The sequence below is a fragment of the Sciurus carolinensis genome, chromosome 11 (assembly GCF_902686445.1).
Source record: "Sciurus carolinensis chromosome 11, mSciCar1.2, whole genome shotgun sequence".
NCBI classification, from domain to species: Eukaryota; Metazoa; Chordata; class Mammalia; order Rodentia; family Sciuridae; genus Sciurus; species Sciurus carolinensis.
The window spans coordinates 92,913,686-92,931,412 of record NC_062223.1 but is presented as its reverse complement, the minus strand read 5'-3'; the positions used below and the strand labels follow the sequence as shown (position 1 = coordinate 92,931,412).

At 32.3% G+C, this 17,727-nt stretch overlaps 1 long non-coding RNA gene across 1 annotated transcript; it reads left to right on the top strand.

Moving 5' to 3' along the window:
* Positions 1-347: 347 nt before the first annotated feature.
* LOC124960422 (uncharacterized) lies at positions 348-17,279 on the top strand. Its single transcript, XR_007104073.1, has 3 exons — positions 348-618; positions 14,192-14,302; positions 15,481-17,279. It is a non-coding gene; the product is annotated as an uncharacterized LOC124960422 (long non-coding RNA).
* The last annotated feature ends 448 nt before the right edge of the window (positions 17,280-17,727 follow it).

The following is a 17,727-nucleotide window of genomic DNA, read 5'->3' as shown; positions in this document are numbered from 1 at the left end:
CTTTGTATAGCTTTCACTTAGGAATTTCTGGAATAATAAAATATACTTAGAATATATTTGATTTACTCAATCTCTCCTTACAGAATAATTTCCTTTTGCTTTTCTATAACTGTTTAAAGTATCTTCTCAAATTTATAAATAAATATTTTATTGCATGATTACACCACAGTGTGTCTGTTTATGTATTAGTTAGGGTCCAATCAGAGAAGCAGAACTGCTGAGTGGTCTAGACTAAGAGGCTGGGCTTATGTGAATGTGCAAGCAGGGGTGGAGGTAAGCTAGTTATTCAGGTTGCTGCCCTTATATCTAGTAGTAACTCTGAGTCACTGTAGATCAGTCAACTTGTGGTTGGGAATGAAAGCATCCCAGGGCAAGGACAAAGACAAACTGTACCCTGTGTCTGTCTTTCACAGTCTCCAATCTCAAAGATATAAGTCAATTGAAGTGAAAAGCTGACAAACTTTGTCAAGGGGCTGCACATGAATTTGACTCAGGACTCAAATTCAGGGAGAGGATCTGACAGGATCTGGAGGAACTGCATGTCAGAGTGCTGAACCACATGAGACAGAGGCAGAAGGATGTGGCTCCTTCAGCACCCTTAAGATCTGCAACTAGAAGGTGGGTCCTTGTACGTTTGTCATGATTTTGTCTCCTAATTCTTCCCACTTGGAACAAACCCAAAGCTCAACTAAGTGAAAAGCAAATGGCAAAGCTATTTGGGAATCATCCAACAACTTTCATGTGATATGTTATTTAATAACACAAAATCCTCACACTATAACTTGGGATAAAGTATCTTAAAGAATTTAATCAAGAAAAATGTTTTGTTTTAGTGTTTTCATTTAGCTTGGGACTATCAGAAAGATTTAATTTCTTATATACAAGTATGGCTACTATATAGTGTTTATAGTACAACTGCTTGCAATGATAGCTTTTCTTTTAAAGAAACTCCTGTTACTTATTAATAAGATGACTATTCTGAAATATGACTATTCCTAGACACTGTTGAAGATTCTGTTCTATATCTTTAGTAGATCATATATCTGCTTACTTCTCATTTCCATCCTCAGGTCATATAGGAAGAAATAGTTTAGACTTTGAGTCAGATTTGCATGCAAATCCTATTTTTTACAACTTGAGTAAATGACAACTTTTAAAACCAAATCATTCATCTGTAAAATAGAGAGTCTAATCATACTTAGTTGACAGGATTACAATAAATAATTGAAATAACTCAGAACAGTCTCTGACATATAGTAATAGTTCAAAAGACTATCTCTGATTCAAGAACTTTAAGTAGGATTAGAGACAGATTGATTGAACCAACACATGTTGTTAAGAGTTTGGTTCTTTATCTTCTATCTATGGAATGTGTATTATAGAAGCAAGTAGTAATAGTAATAATATTGGCCTTTTTCTTCGTAATATTGACTTTTTCTAGGTCTTCAAAGTTCTAAATCCTGTAAAGTACTAGATAAAGTTTAGAATTTTCATATTCTGGAAAACTAATATGCATAATCAAACACTATGATAAATTATTCATGTGGGTTAATATAGTTGCAACTTTAATAAACGTGAAACTATCTACTTCTGTAGATGTGTTATTTTAAATAACAGTACTGTACATATTTGAGTATGGATTTTCACTGAGATAGTTAATGAGGAAACAATATTTATTTTAGTAGAGAAAATAATTTTCTAGATGAATAGAAATTAAAAATATCAATCTAACAGAAGCTGCTTTTAATTTCCTTGCTTCCTCACAGCTCTACCTGATAACTCCTAAAGAAAATGTTTAAATACCACACATAAAATTGTTTTGAAGTCAAGTGGCACAGGTGTTCACTATAAGCAGTATTTCTTTCAAAACAATCACTCTTAGAGGTGTTTTTTGAGTGAGCTCATTCTTGTTTTACTTTGTAGTCACTTGAAGATCATTCTGGCAAGGCTGAAATACATGGAAGGCCCTTGAGTCTCATGAATAACCATAGTGAATCAGCAGAAAGTTCTTTTTTTGACTAGGTGTTTCCACAATTGTGAGCAATGGGGGTGGGGTGCCTATTGTGCTCTATGACCTTCATCATCATCCCCATTCTACTGAAGCAAAGCCAAGGTGCCATATACAGTTTGCAATAGCCAGTGAACTTTACCAAAAGACATCTTGCATTTCATTTGTAGGATATAAAATTAAGCCTTGAATTGTGGCATGTAGCTATTCAACTCATTGAAAATAATACTTCCAATTTCCAAATAATTGGTGAACACTTAATTTTGGTATATAGCATATGACAACTATAGTTATCTATAAATCATAAAGAGTGTAAAAATACAAAGAACTGACTACTTTTCAAACTGCTTTTACCAATCTTCTATAAAGTTCACAGCCCTTTGAATTAGGCCAGAACCTTAATTTACAGAAGAAATTTGTCTACAAAAAAAAAAGAAAGAAAGAAAAATAAATATATATATATCGCTAAAGTCACTCAGTCAAAAAATGGCAAGGTATTGGGGATTAAAACTGGGCCACTTATTTTTGCTCCTTTCAATACCACATAAATCTGGCCACATATTGCTAGAGGATATCTCTTATTTTTATTGACATATAACTATTCAGGCTGTATAAGTACTTTGGCTGGTATTGGTGTTCCTTAAAACAGTAGCACAATTTAGGATGCCAAACACAGAATGAGATAAAAGCAACAGAAATGATGTTTTTACAAATGTTTGACACTGACTTTTACAAAGTTAAACAAGAATGAGCTCACTTAAAAAAATCTCTTACAAATACCTTTACAACTCCTTGTCTGTAGTTTCAAGAAGCTTCAAGTTAGTTTTGTTTGTTTATTTTTTTTGGAAATCAAATCAAATTTTGTGAAAAAAAATACTTAAATGCTTACTTAAATAAATTTAAATACTTAAATACTTAAATCATGAAAAACACATTTTAAAAATAGCAGATCCTTTGAAAAGCAGATACCCAGATTTTGCACTTTAAATTAAATACATGTGGTTTACCAAATGTAGCTCCACATGGTTTATTAAATGCAGTAGTCTAGATATTGGGGCTTTAGGGTGTATTCGCAAGTAAGCCTAATAACTACAATTTGCACCTGGAATCACCATCAATGGATCTACACTCCTTGCCAGAGGTGTGAGGAAAGTCAAGTGAGAATTTTTTTTTTCTTCCAGAAAAACCACCACAAATTAAATTAAATTTAACATTTTAAAGTGTTAAATTAAATGTCTGTCCTTAAGGACTTAAAGACAAGGACACTTTCCTTGAAAACTAAGAAAACCTAAGAATCTTCTCTCATATTCTCTTGACTCTTTGTCACTTTCTCCATGACCTGAATGATCAGAAATGCAATAACAAACTATTGGTCTTAATTCCATGAGTTGTGTTTCACTATTAACTTTCATTGAAAAAAATCACAAGAACAGTCTCTGCCAGCTCCACCATCGCTCTTGAAGTGCTCAGTACAATGTCGTAACTACAGTGAAAGAAAAATACATGTTTGTCCAATGAAGAGTAAAATGGTTAAAAATGCATACTACTGTATCCTATTTTAAACAAAAGGATTCAATATCTTTAGAAAACTATATACCAGCATTTTTAGAGAGCATGCCTAGATTTTACAAGTTTATGGGTGATTTCATTTTGTTCTTTGTTCTTAATTGTATTTGCCAATATTTTCATGATTAACATTGGTTTAGTCCATGCTGCTATCACAAATACCATATACTGGTAACTTGTAAGGGACAAAAATTGATTTCTCACAGTTCTACAGGTGGGCAAGTTCAAAGTCTATGTGCAGGAAGTAAGCCTTCTTCCTGTGTCCTCACATAGCAGAAGTGGCCAGTGCCATGTGTTTCTGTGGGGGATGGTGAAAGACCAAAAGAGTATGAATACTGTGTCCTCACATGGTGAAAAATCAAAGGGATAAAACCCCTACCACAAGCCCTTTTGCAAAAACCCCACTCCCATCCATGAGGTCTCCCTGCCTTCATGCTTTAGTCATCTATCAAAGTCCATGCTGCTGAATATTATCAATTTGGCCATTACATTATAAAATATAAATTGTGGGAGACACAGTCAGACCATGGCACCTATAAACATTTTTATTAAGAGGAAATAATTCTAAAATGAATTTCTTTAATTTGAAAGTATCATCATAAATCAAAGGGTTAAAGAAATTCAATGAGTGAAACAATTAGTTGGCTAATGAGAAAAACTTAGATCTTCATATTATATAGTACATGAAAATAAATTGCTCTCAATATGAGTTTAAATGCAAACAAATGAATGAAGTGGACAGTTGAAGGCACAAGTGAAAGAACTTTAGAGGTAAGGAGACATTACCATCATAAAAAAATTTATGAAAATCTCAAGAAAATATTGGTAGATTTAAGTTCATTAGAGTTGAACACACCCCTGTGTTAAGAAACATAAAATCAATTGAAGAAATATTTTGGAATTTTTTATAATTTAAAAACTACTATAAACTATAAGAAAAACAAATCTCCATTAGTTACCTATAAGAGTATTTCATGAAAGAGTAAATTCAAAAGGTTAATGAACATGGAAGAACATTGATATTCATTGAGTCAAATCCATATTAAAACATCAGTGAGATGCCATTCTATACTATCAAGCTGGAAGTTTTCAAAACTACACTTAATGCTGTCAATATTATAGTGAGACAGGAACTATTTGTATCACAAATTAGATCAACTTTTCTGGAAAGTAATTTAATGTATGCTAGAAGACCTAATTTAACAATTCTTGCTATAATTTGTTCCAAGGAAATAATTAGAAATACAAAGATGTGCATGCAAAGAGTATCATTGAAGACTTATCCATAATAGTGAACAATTGGACAACTTAAATGATCAGTCATAGAGTAATGCTTAAGGAATTTATTGTGCATCCTAATTCTCTTGCATAGGTATAAAAATGTTTTTAAATAATATTGTAAAATCTCTGTAATAGACTAAAGTTGAAGAGGAAACTTAAAAATTATTCATACTGAATAGCCCACATTGTGTTAAAACATATAAATAGGACTGAAAAATACATCAAGGGTAATGGTCTATTGGTTAAGGGTATTTCTCTTAGTGCTGAGGCAAGCATCACCACTAACACTGCTCTGTCAACCAGAGCTCACTGCTGAGCAACTTGAGTGCACTATCTACCTAATTCTCACACAAATCCTAAAAGCAGGTTATATTATTCTCTCCAGGTTATAGACGAGACTTAAAAATCTTAATTGACTTATTCAAGGTTATACAGCTACTATGGAGTAAAACAAGGATTCTAAATGTTTCCAGAAAGAACAATATTGCAACATCTCACTTATATGCCAAGTTTAAAAAAAAAAGAGATCACATACAGAGTAGAATGGTAGTTACCAGTGACAGGGTAGGGAAAGGAAATGGGAAGACGTAGGTCAAAATTGTAGTTGTATAGGACAAATAAATATTAATAAAAATACAGAGGGAAAATATTAGTATTAGATTTTGTTTTGCAAAGTTGCTCAGCATAGATTTTAAGTGTTCTTAACACACACACACACACACACACACACACACACACAAGATGGACTATGACTATGGAAGGTGATGGATATGTTAACTTGCTTACTTTCAGTAATTCTTTCACTATGTAAATGTACATCAAAACATGTTAAATTAATACATTAAAATTGTTTCAATGTATTTTTAATTAAAAAAACATGGTTTGCCACCACACAAGTACTTAACTTTTAATCATTATGAGTTTGTGCTTTGACAAATATTTAAAAAAAGTACTTAATGAATAATATTAGTAAAACGTGGCTATAATTATGATAAAGCATGTCCAATTAAATATCTGATATTACAAATATTTTCTAAATATATGATATATTTAAGTATTTTTTAACATAAGATGGTCAAATTAATAAAATTTTATATTTATCCCAATTAAGGTAAGAAGACAGTTTTTGTGTAAGACTGAAGATGGACTAACAATTGACCATTGACACAATGCAACTTACATATCTGATTGCATATACAAATTAAATTATATAGGAAATAATTCAGAAGAAAAGAAAGATAATGATATATACTCATCTCATAAATATAACAAGCATATGTTTGAGTTCTAAACTATGTGAGGGTTAGATTGGGATCAAAGGTGTAAAAAAGAACTTCAATCTATGAATGGTAAAAAAAAATCAATCGTCCATTTATTCAATCCTTCAAAAAACACTCAATATCACCTAATATATGCTAAACACTAAGGATTGTTAGTATAAAGAATTTTCAACACTAAAAAAGTAACTTTTAAAATACCTGACACTAATAGATTAGCAAAATGCTAATGAGTGTAATTAACAGATATTGTATTACTCCTGTTATATAAGAAAAACATTTTCAATTAAGAGAAACAACATAGGAGTGTTGGAAACAAGTAAATTTCTACACTAATGGTGGCATTGTAAATTGGCTCAGTACTTGAAATAAGTAGGTTGACAACTCATGATACAAGTAATAAAAATCATGGTCTTCTTTTACCTAATAATACTATTTTTAAAGAACTTATTGCATGGGAATAATGAAAGAAGACAGGAAAGCTTGTTTGTGCAAAAATGCTTAGAGTTATATTATATATTGTAACTTAAACCTAAAAAATGTCCATATCACCAATTCTGAGAAAGTTGTTAGGTAGAAAATGCTATATTAAATTAAAGGAATATCATATTGCCATCAGAATGACAAAAGTGAAAACTATGCACAAATTGAGTACAAATAATAAAATAGAAGAAAACACTTATTGAATACAATCATAGACTTTGTATATAGAGACAGAAACTTGAGTTTTCATAGTTCTTTTAGATATGATTGTACATAGAAAATATAACCCAGCAGAAGGTGATATAACAAGTTGATTTAAATACAGATTTGAAATCCAGCAGATGCTTGTTTAAATGCAAACTATCTTTACATTAGTTTGTTTGTAGGGAGATTAAATACCTCCTCATTAACAAGACAAATTAAAAGGGTATTGGACACTTTTATCACTGCCATGAGAATTGAACAGTGAATTCACCAATGAAAGAAAATTTGATGATTTTCCAAAATTTAAATTAAAAAAATGTCATGACTTAGGTAGTAATGCTATATAAGTGGATCATCAATTTTTATTTTATAAAATGATAGAGGGACTACAATGAATTCTATAAAAGGAATAAAAGGAATTAAGTTAAAGGTAGAATTAATCACAACTGAAAATAAGTACAGCAAAAAAAAAAAAAAAGAAAGAAGCCAGGTGAGGTGGCGAATACCTGTAATCCCAGTGGTTCGGGATGCCGAGGTAGGAGGATCAAATCAAGAGTTCAAAGCCAGCCTCAGCAACGCAGAGGCACTAAGCAATTCAGTGAGACCTGGTCTCTAAATAAAATACAAAAAAAAAAAATACTAATAATAGGACTGAGGATGTGGACCCTGAGTTTAATCCCTGGTACCAAAAAACGATAAATAAATAAAATAAATAAATGAGAAGAAACAGGAAGGGAATATTCAGTTTCCTAGAAAATCATTTTCACTCTCAGTAAATAAAACTCTCTGGAAAATATGTTGCATAACTAAATTGTCAAAACCCTCTATACATATTGTTCAATTTCTATATCATTCTTCCTTAAAATTTTTTTCTACTTTGCTCAAACACAACTGGATCTTGTCATTCTCATATTCATTAATACCAGCAGGAACTGGAAAACAGATGACATAGAACACTAAAGGTTTTAACGTCATTATTATGGTTTTATATTAGCTTGTTTGTTTCCATCCAAGATGATGAACTCTGATATTCAGGAGTATACATCTTAAGCAAACAGCATAGTGGCTCATATAACAACTCAATAAAGGGATGTTGAGTCTTCCGGGACTTTTTGAAGTAACATAGGTATTTGTTTGGTTATCATTGTCTGAGAAAGATATATCTCTGTTTTTCACAGAGAGAAAACTTTTCATGCACTTGTTTAAAATGAACATAGGTGGGGGGACATTTGAACAGAACATTATGAGAAAGGAGTCACTTTCATGTGATAATAGACTTAAACCTTCAAAAGTAGCTGATCAGAAGAAGCAGGTAGAAATGTTTTGTGTAGAGAAACGATGATACAGGGTCTATTATAAGCAAAGCTTAGTGCTAGTCCTAATTTATTTAGACTTGCAGAGATCAACCACATTTATTTATTCCAAGATTCTACTTGTTTACCTCAAACAAATTCAAAGAAAGTGCATGAGAAAAGAGTCTAACTTCTATGTGATTCACAGTATTGAAATAACCAAGTACCTATAGAAAAATACTATAATGATATATATAAATAAAGCCTAAATTGAAATTTTCTTTCATTTTCAGTGTTTTTTAAAATTGTAATTGGATTAACAAATTGTTCTAATCTCCTTATTATACAGTCTGATATTTATTCTTTCCCAGTTATATACACCCAACACAACCCACTAAACAGCTCATGCAGATTATATTTATTATTTTATTATTTTCACATAGCTATGACATTTATTTATAGTAAACAATGAAAATAATAAAAAACAAAAATATTTCCATAAAGAGAATCTATATTCATATATGTATAGAAAGAAAATTTTGGAGACTGACCCACCAATATTAGGGTTATTTTATGTATCTTTATGTGTAAAATGCATATAAATTGTTACATCACACAAACAAAATACCATGAAGTTCTTTCTTAGAAGACTATTCTCTAAAAAATACAAAATATGGATTTCCCAGTTACCATAGTCCCTACAGAAATTACACAAGAATAATGTTGTTAAATATTATTTTCTTGTATTTTGCTTCTGATATGGCACATTACCATTCTCTGTAAAGAACCATTTGCTCTTAACATTATCCAAACTTTTTGGGAGTGATCAAAAACTTTTATGAGTTAAGGAGTATGGAGAAATAGGCTGGAAGATCATCAGAAAATAGTTTTGTATTATTTCCAGTATTTTTTTTCTAGTAAAAAGTAAAAGTGGACTAGAAGTAAAACTTTTTCCTTCTTTCTCTCTCTGTACACACACACATACACACACATGCACATGTTTTATTAAGCCAACATCTTTGAACCTATATCTATATGTCTTTTTATTTTTCTCCTATGGCTCTATGTGTGAGGTAAATGCTAAATGACAAGTGAATTGTATTGAGTTCATTTTAAGTTTTGTATTATTTTATGTTCTTCAGGGAACCAGTGAAGTAAACTCTTTTTGTTGGAAAAAATTGGAAACAAAATGAAACTCCAAGTGTTTAATTCAATTAGAATAACATGGAAGTAGACCAGAAATGAAAACCCAGAGTGGTTTGAGAGGAATGAAGTCCTGAGAGAGGTGAATAGAATTAATTGCACCTTGTTTATGAGTAGAAATCTTATAGCATTAAGATATTAGCAGAAAGATCAATAGAGGGAAAGGAACAAGGGGAGGGAGGAGTGGATGGGAAGGGGAAGTACTGGGCACTGATTAAGAACAAATTATATTCCATGATTTTATAATTGTGTCAACATGAATCCTAATGTTATGTTTAACTAAACAAAAAAACCTATTTAAAAAAAAGAAATCATATAGCATAATGTAGATCTGTAGAAAGCTCTGATAGGTTGATGTGCACAAAATTGCACATATACCTTATTTGCCACAAGTGTGGGGATGGCTTTTATTAGAATACATTAAATTTAATCCAGAAGAAAAAAGTAACAGCCAGGGAAATAATATACACAAATGCAACTACACAATGAGCATGTGTATCTTTCCTATGAATGCGAAGACGTGCCCTGTTCGTTTGTTAACTCCGTACCTTTGAACACGCTTTCTCTGTGTCATCCTTCCTTTTCTATTTGACTCCAATGATTCTTGATTTCTCATTCTAGATATAAGCATACATTTGTTTTCCATTAGCTCCAATAGCACTCTCTGCTCATATTTATTATAACATGCATTTTCCTGAGTTAGGATTTCTTACTAAACTGTTTCAAGCATTATGTCTAAAGCTCCTAAGTTGTCTTCTCCACAGCAATCCAAGTGCTTTTACTACACAGCCCTGATCTAAATGTGTTAGTTTACTAGGGCGATTTGGTGGCTGAACAATGGGTATGGGTTGTCTTAAATATATGTGGGGAGGCCGGAAGTCCTAGATCAAGCTTTTGGCAGGTTTAGCTACTTCTGAGAACAATGAGGGAAGAATCTCTTCCCTGCCTTCTACTTGGCCTCTAAGTTGTCATCTTCATTCTTACTTAGTTCCTGTCCTAATTATTTACATTGTCTTTGTACTACTTCTGTATCCAAATTTTTCTTCTCTATAAGAATATCAGCAGTCTTAGATTAGAATCAACCTTAATAAGCACACCTTAATTACCCATGTAAAGATTATATTTCCAAAATGTATCACATATTGAAGTACTAGGGATGAAAATTTCAATATATAAAATTTGGTGGGACATAACTCAGTTCACAATAGAATATAAGATATTTGTCAAATCAATCAGTGCATGAATGATTTACAGCACTTATCAAATTTGCTTTAATTGTCCAACTGATATGTTTTCCTCAAAAGTCTGTGAGTTCCTTTAGGGCAAAATTTATATCTCATCCGTGCTTTAATCTGCAGTGCTTAGCAAAATGACTAACACATAGTTGGTGCACAAATGCTTTGTTAAATGATAGACAAATTGCAAATAATGCAGAAGTATTTTGTATAAAAATACCTCTCAAAGAATTTTTATATGGGTCTTGGCTAATGCTATGTTCAATGGTTTTTGCTGAAGACTGCAGATTGTGCAGTCCCTGGAGTTTCAAAGCCTTAGGCAATTTGACAAAGATACTACATGTCATTCAGAGCCTGAAAGTCTAAATATTTCTATGACCCTAATATCTTGTTGTCTCATTAGGGATGAGCTCTCATCATTACTTTTGTTGTCTTATTCACACAAAGTGTTGCTTTTTTATCTGATTTATCAAAATACAATGCTAATAGTAAAATGCAAATTGGCTTTTTATGGAGCCTGTCAGAAAGATACCAAAGTGTCTTTAGGATATAAAAAGAAAAATAATGAAAAATGGAAAATCTGGGTGTGGGGATGCCACAGAGGAAGAAATTCAGACTCCAGTGTTGTTGTCTGGTTCAGTGTGACCACTCCATTATCATCAGGACGAGGAAGGAGAGTAGAATATTAATTAGTTTCTTTAATTTAGCATGTATAATCAGCACCAGTGGTAATTAAACAAGTAGAGACAAAGCTGCTTTCTGAAGAAATTCTTGAACCTGAAGTAATCTAATAAGATGAATGTGGGCTAATTCTATTTATTGGAAGGAAGACATGAGACTGGGTAACAGCCAGGGTGATCTAAGGGATGTGAAGTGATTCCCTATTCGTATCTCAAGCTAACAAATCCCATTCATGTAACATTCACTAAGGATTTTTATAGACATTTTCTACTTATTTGTTTGGAGCAATGTCTCTACTGAGTTCATTTCTGAGTGTCTCAGAATGATAGCCATAGGTAGGAAAGAACACACAGATATGTTAGAAAGAAGAATCCAGATAAACAAGGTATTCATGAAGTTTCCTGTGAAGAGACTTAAATTATAAGAGAAAAATCTTTTGTATTTACCAAGCAGTCACCACTTTTACCAGTCTTCATTATTTTGTGTAGCTCCAATGTCCTCTCAGGCTCCCTTCAACACCTTTTGTATCACAGGTCTGCTGGTGATGAGTTTTTTTCAGCTTTAGTATTTGTGAAAAAATTTAAAGGCCTCTTTTAAGATCATCTCTGGTTTTAAATAATATGTCTACAATATGCCTTTGTAGAGTTTTCTCCATATTCCTTGTGTTTCTAATTAGTTGAGCTTCTTGAATCTTTGGTTTATAATTCATATTAAATCTGGAAAATTTCCATCTATTTTTGATTTGTCATTTTGATACATAATATTGGGATATATTATACCATATCTGTACCTGCACATAACATAATTTGATTAATCTAATTCTCCAGTAAGTATTATTTATTTACACGTTTTGCCCCTTTCTATACTTTGTTTAAAAAAATCCAATACATGTGTATATATATATATATATGTATATATATATATATCATTATATATACACATATTAGGATAATGTAATTTGTCCCACTTTAACTGTCCCACAAAGAAGTGATGATATTTCTTTCTTCTTTGCTTCATTTTTATTGTTTTCTTGTAGAATTTTTTTTCTGCTATACCTTTTCTTTATTATAGTTTTCTTTTGTAATGTGTAACCTGCTATTAATCTCATTCAATGAATTTTTTATCTCAGACATTAAATTTCATTTCTTGAGGTTTGGTTTGGATTTTTTAAAAAATTATGTTTCATGCTTTGTCTTAATATACTCATTCTGTCATTTGGATTCTTGAACGAATGTAATACAGTTATGATAACTATTTTAAGGTTCTTTTCTACCAATCCTTTCATCTCTGTCATATGTGAGAAGGTTACAATTGATTGATTTTTCTCCTAACTGTATGCCCTATTTTCATGCTTCTTTGCATATCTGGTAATTTTTAACTTATGCTAAATGTTATAACTTTTAAATTGTTGGTAGCTAGTCCTTTTTTGTATTTCTATAAATACTCCTGAACTTTTTTATTTGAGGTACAGTTCAGTTACTTGGAAACAGATCTCTGGTTTTGTCTTTTAGTTTTATACTGAGAATTGGAGGAGGATTTTATTCTAAGACTACCAAGGCAAAACTATTTTAAATACTGTACCTACTGCCTCAGGAATTATGGGATTTTTTTAGTACGACAGGTTTGAGCAGGCATTATTCTCAAGTGCAGGCCTTTGAAACTGTATTATTTAATCCTTCCAAGTGGTTCTTTCCTGAGTAGTTTCCTCATGTGAATGCATTGATAAGTGCTCTGCTAGAGACTGAAAGCAGATCTTCTGTGGATTTCCAGTGTTCACTTTCCATACATCTTCTCCTCTGTTACTCTGCCTAGCCTGCTTGGTCTCCCTGCACTGCTAGCTCAATTTCAACTCAAGGAGGCTGACTCATGAGCTGCAACTGAGTTCCCTTCTGTGTCATTGAAAACTTTCTCTATGTGATAAGTTAGGGCAATCTTAAAGTTCCCATATCTCCTACCTCTCAGAGATTGCTATCTCTAATTATCTTATACTTAGTGAATTAAAATGCATTGTTCCATGCATTTTGTCTTGTTTTTCACTTGATTTCAGTAAAAGAATGAATCAGATCTTTTTATTTTAATCTTGGTCAGAAGCAAAAGTCAGACTGAAGTTTCATGAAGGTGTTCAGTAGTTACATGATAGGTAAGTAAAATTTTCATGAAAAGACTAAGAATTATATGCAATTATATCATAAAATGTAGACCATGTAGGAAAAATCTATTTCTTGTGAAGCTTCTGTGTGTCAATAATGTTAATATTGAGGTCATCACATAACATGTAAGTCATCTTAGGGCCCTCTGCACCCACAAATTTGAGTATTTCATAACTTTTCTTCTTTCCTATTCCATTTCCTATCCAAGGAGAATTTAGTTTTTGCTAGATTGGTTCCTAAGGCCTCTATAATATAAAATCAAAAGAACTAATGTAATCAGCAAATATTTATCAAGTGGCTGTTTTGAGCTAAGCACTAGTCTGAGCATGTGAGATATATCAAGTGCCCTCAGGGAATTTTTATTCAATAAAAGGAAATTAACATTAAGCAATTAAAATAGAAAATAAAGTTTATAATGTGGTATAAAAAATGTGTATTTCAGAAAGAAAATAAAAGCCAGAAAAGGTACATCGATGTCTGAGGAGGAGGAGAAGCACAAAAGAGACTGAGTTTTAGAGATGTGTTACGGGGGAAGCTCTTAGGCATTGTGACATGTGAGCAATTTGTACAAGAAACAAAAGGAGCTGTCATGAAGAACTGCTGGATAACAGGAACTGGGACCTTAGATTTTCTCTGAGAGATTCAAATAGATATTGCAATTGTTTGGTGATCTTTGAAATGCTGGATTAATCTTCTGTAGAAGTTATCTCATGTTGATTCCAGGAAAATGCATGACCTTAGCTCATATAAAGGTTTGTTAAACATTGTTATCATTCTTGCCATTTAAGAATATATTTTATTTATGTTTTAGAGATGAGGAACCTAAAGGTCGAAGATTTTAAGAACTTGCCCAACTAATAAGAGACAGGAAGAACTGCAGTACAAGTTGACCTGTTTCAAAAGTCTCTGCTTTTTCTCACAGGTAAAACTTTTCTTTGATCTTATTTATGATATAATTAAGGTACATTATAATGAGAATGTATTGAGAAGTGCTCAGATACTGTTGCCATAAATTCTGGTCTAATTATTTCTCCATGGATTCTGTAGACAATTTTCTTACCTAAGCTGGTTCCTAAGAATCTCCAAGAAATTTTTTGTTTTATAGCAAGTGCAGCCCATTGTAATATTTTCTAAGTGAGTCATACTGGAATACAACTATAACCATTGTTTTCTTGTCCATGGCTGTTTTGCATCTACAATGGCCCAGATGAGTTCTTGTAAAGAGACCCATATCTTGTAAACCTAAAATATTTACTACCTGCCTCTTTACAGGAAAAGTTGTCAACCTCTGAATAGAAGATATTACTTCTGAAAAATCACAGTGGTTCTCAATTTTAGGCCTTCCCTCTGCTGATTCTGGAGTCTGGGGGATTAATTAGTGATTTCCTTACTGAGACAGATTGAGAAGTAAGAATCCTTGGCCGACCTTCCCAGGTGAGAGTTGCCACCCTGAGGAAATGCCCTGCAGCCTTCTCCTTGAGAAAGTGCTAGTCAGTCGGCTGCCCAATTACTACCCATTCTCCTCTAACCTATTGAGAGAGCTGGAGGAGGCAGAGCCCTGAGAATCACTGTTACTGTTCTTTGCTCAGTTTCTAGAATATACACTAACAAATAAAATATTTTTAAAATTGACAATACCAGATTAAAATATCTGTATGAAACTGGATTATTAATAATGTCTGAAAGAAAGCAACCTTTAATCTGTTTATGCTGCATTGCTGAATATAGTCCTCCTCTAAATATCTACTTATAAAGAATTTATATGTAAAATATTTGGTGTCCTTTTGGTATTTAAAATAATAGAAACTTATTTATCAAAATTTGTATGTCATTATGCTATTTAGAAATGACCCAGGAAAAGGCATTCGCTTTTGATTAAAAATTAACCTTTTATTCTGAATGAATTTTAGACTTAAACAAAAGTGGCAAAATCATACAAAACTTTTGTATTTGCTTCCTCAGTTTCCCCTAATGTTAAGATCTGTATAGATATTGTACAATTAGGAAAACTAAGATATTATGATCTGTGAAATGTGATTGATATCTTAACCACATTTAATTTCACTCTTTTTCTATTAAAATAATCTCATTTTTTTCCAGGGTCCCATCCTGCATTTTATCTGCTCCAATCTGACAGTTTCTCAGATTTTCCTCATGTTTCACAATCTTAATATTTTCGAAGAGCACTGGTCAGTTATTTTGACATAGATTTATTTGTTTCCTTTTGCAAGTGACAAAATAAAATGATAGAACCTCATGTTCTCAAACTGGTCAAATAAATAACCTGCATGTCTTTGGGGAGCTCCCGTGACAAACAGCTAAACTCACAAGTCCACAAGCTATCTGTATCTGTAGGCCCTTCTCCTGGAGTGCACCAGAACTGGGAGGATATTAAAAAACTGATGTTCTTTTCTAGTATTTATTATGAGATATTCTGCAGAATATTCAGATTGATGGATGGATGGTCAAAAAACTGGTTATTTTTTGTACTTGAATTCAACAACTTACTACTTATCTGAATAAAAATGGACAATATTCTCCTAAGATTGAAATATAATAACCTAATCAAAGAAAATTTTATTTGAAAAGAATTTTGAAAATGAATACGAAAATAACCATATTTATAAGCTCATAATATGACCCATGTTATTAAGTTTATACTCCCAAGCAAATGATAAAGTTATCCAAACTATTATCCTTTGAAGAATATTGCAGTTTTAAAAACAACAATAATGATGAAATATAGAGAGGTTTCAACAATGCACTATAATCACACAACCATTGAGAAGGGAAGTGATTGCTTGTTATAAAAAAAAATAGTCATAAAATTTAAAAATAGAAATATATCAGGGAATGATGATTTTTTTAGAGAAGAGAGTATTAGATTAGTATTTTCAGGCAACTTGCTCCTTAATTTATTAGAGTTATTCACCCCTTGTTCAATTTTTTTTAAGTATAAAACTACAGGGTTTTTTTTTATAGCCTGATATGAAATAAATTGTTGCCCGAGAGACTATTTACCCAGTAACAAACAGATTTGCATTTTGAGTAATTAATCTTAACCTGTCAGGTGACTGAATTCATTAATCATTTGTTTTCCTACTGGAGGATTGGACTTTAAATGAAGAGAAAATCACCAGGATGAAGTTACATCTCCTTATTAATTTGAATTTTAGGGGGTCCAAAGAGAGAGGCAATGGAAGGATAGCATGAAAGGGTGATGTTCTAAAGAAAAGTTACTTTTATTCCACTCTCTCTAGTGTGAGAGAATAAAGTCTTTTTTTTTTTTTCCCTTTATGACCTATTTTCCCTAAGTAGTTGACAGATAGGGCCCTTTCCTTCCCATTTCCAAATACTGATTTAAAGAGACCTGATGGAATCTCAAAAGGAGAATCAAAGCAGGCTAACAGAGCACACAGGGGAGTATGAGGAAAAACAGAGAGTTTTAGTCAAAAGGAGGTGACAGAAAGATCAGAGGCTCATGCTATCCAGAATAATTTAAGAGAAGGTAGTGAGGATATGGTCAGAGGACAAGGTGGGCAGAACGAGTTCTGTTGAATTTCTGCATATGTGTTTGCAGAAATACAGCAGTTTACTATCTAATTCAATAGTCAAAAGTGCCCCAGTTCTGGGTCAATACACTTTGAATGAGTTATGATAAAATTTTTGCCAAAATGTCTTTATGCCAGTATGTCTTTATGCCAGTAGCAGAATAGAATACACCCAGAAGATAAAATAAACTTTAAAAATTCCCATTGCTGATGTGAGAAATCATAAAGATTGAGAAGTCGGAAAAAGTGATCTCTCACCCTACACAAAACTCAACTCAAAATGGATCAAGGACCTTGGAATCAGACCAGAGACCCTGCATCTTATAGAAGAAAAAGTAGGTAAAAATCTTCAACTTGTTGGCTTAGGATCAGACTTCCTTAACAGGACTCCCATAGCACAAGAAATAAAAGCAAGAATCAACTACTGGGATAGATTCAAACTAAAAAGCTTTCTCTCAGCAAAGGAAACTATCAGAAATGTGAAGAGAGAGCCTACAGAGTGGGAGAATATTTTTGCCAACCATACCTCAGATAGAGTGCTAATTTCCAGAATCTATAAAGAACTCAAAAAACTCTACACGAAGAATACAAATAATCCAATCAACAAATGGGCTAAGGAAATGAACAGACACTTCACAGAAGAAGATGTACAAGTAATCACCAGATATATGAAAAAATGTTCAACATCCCTAGTAATAAGGGAAATGCAAATCAAAACTACCCTAAGATTTCATCTCACCCCAATTAGAATGGCGATTATCAAGAACACAAGCAACAATAGGTGTTGGCGAGGATG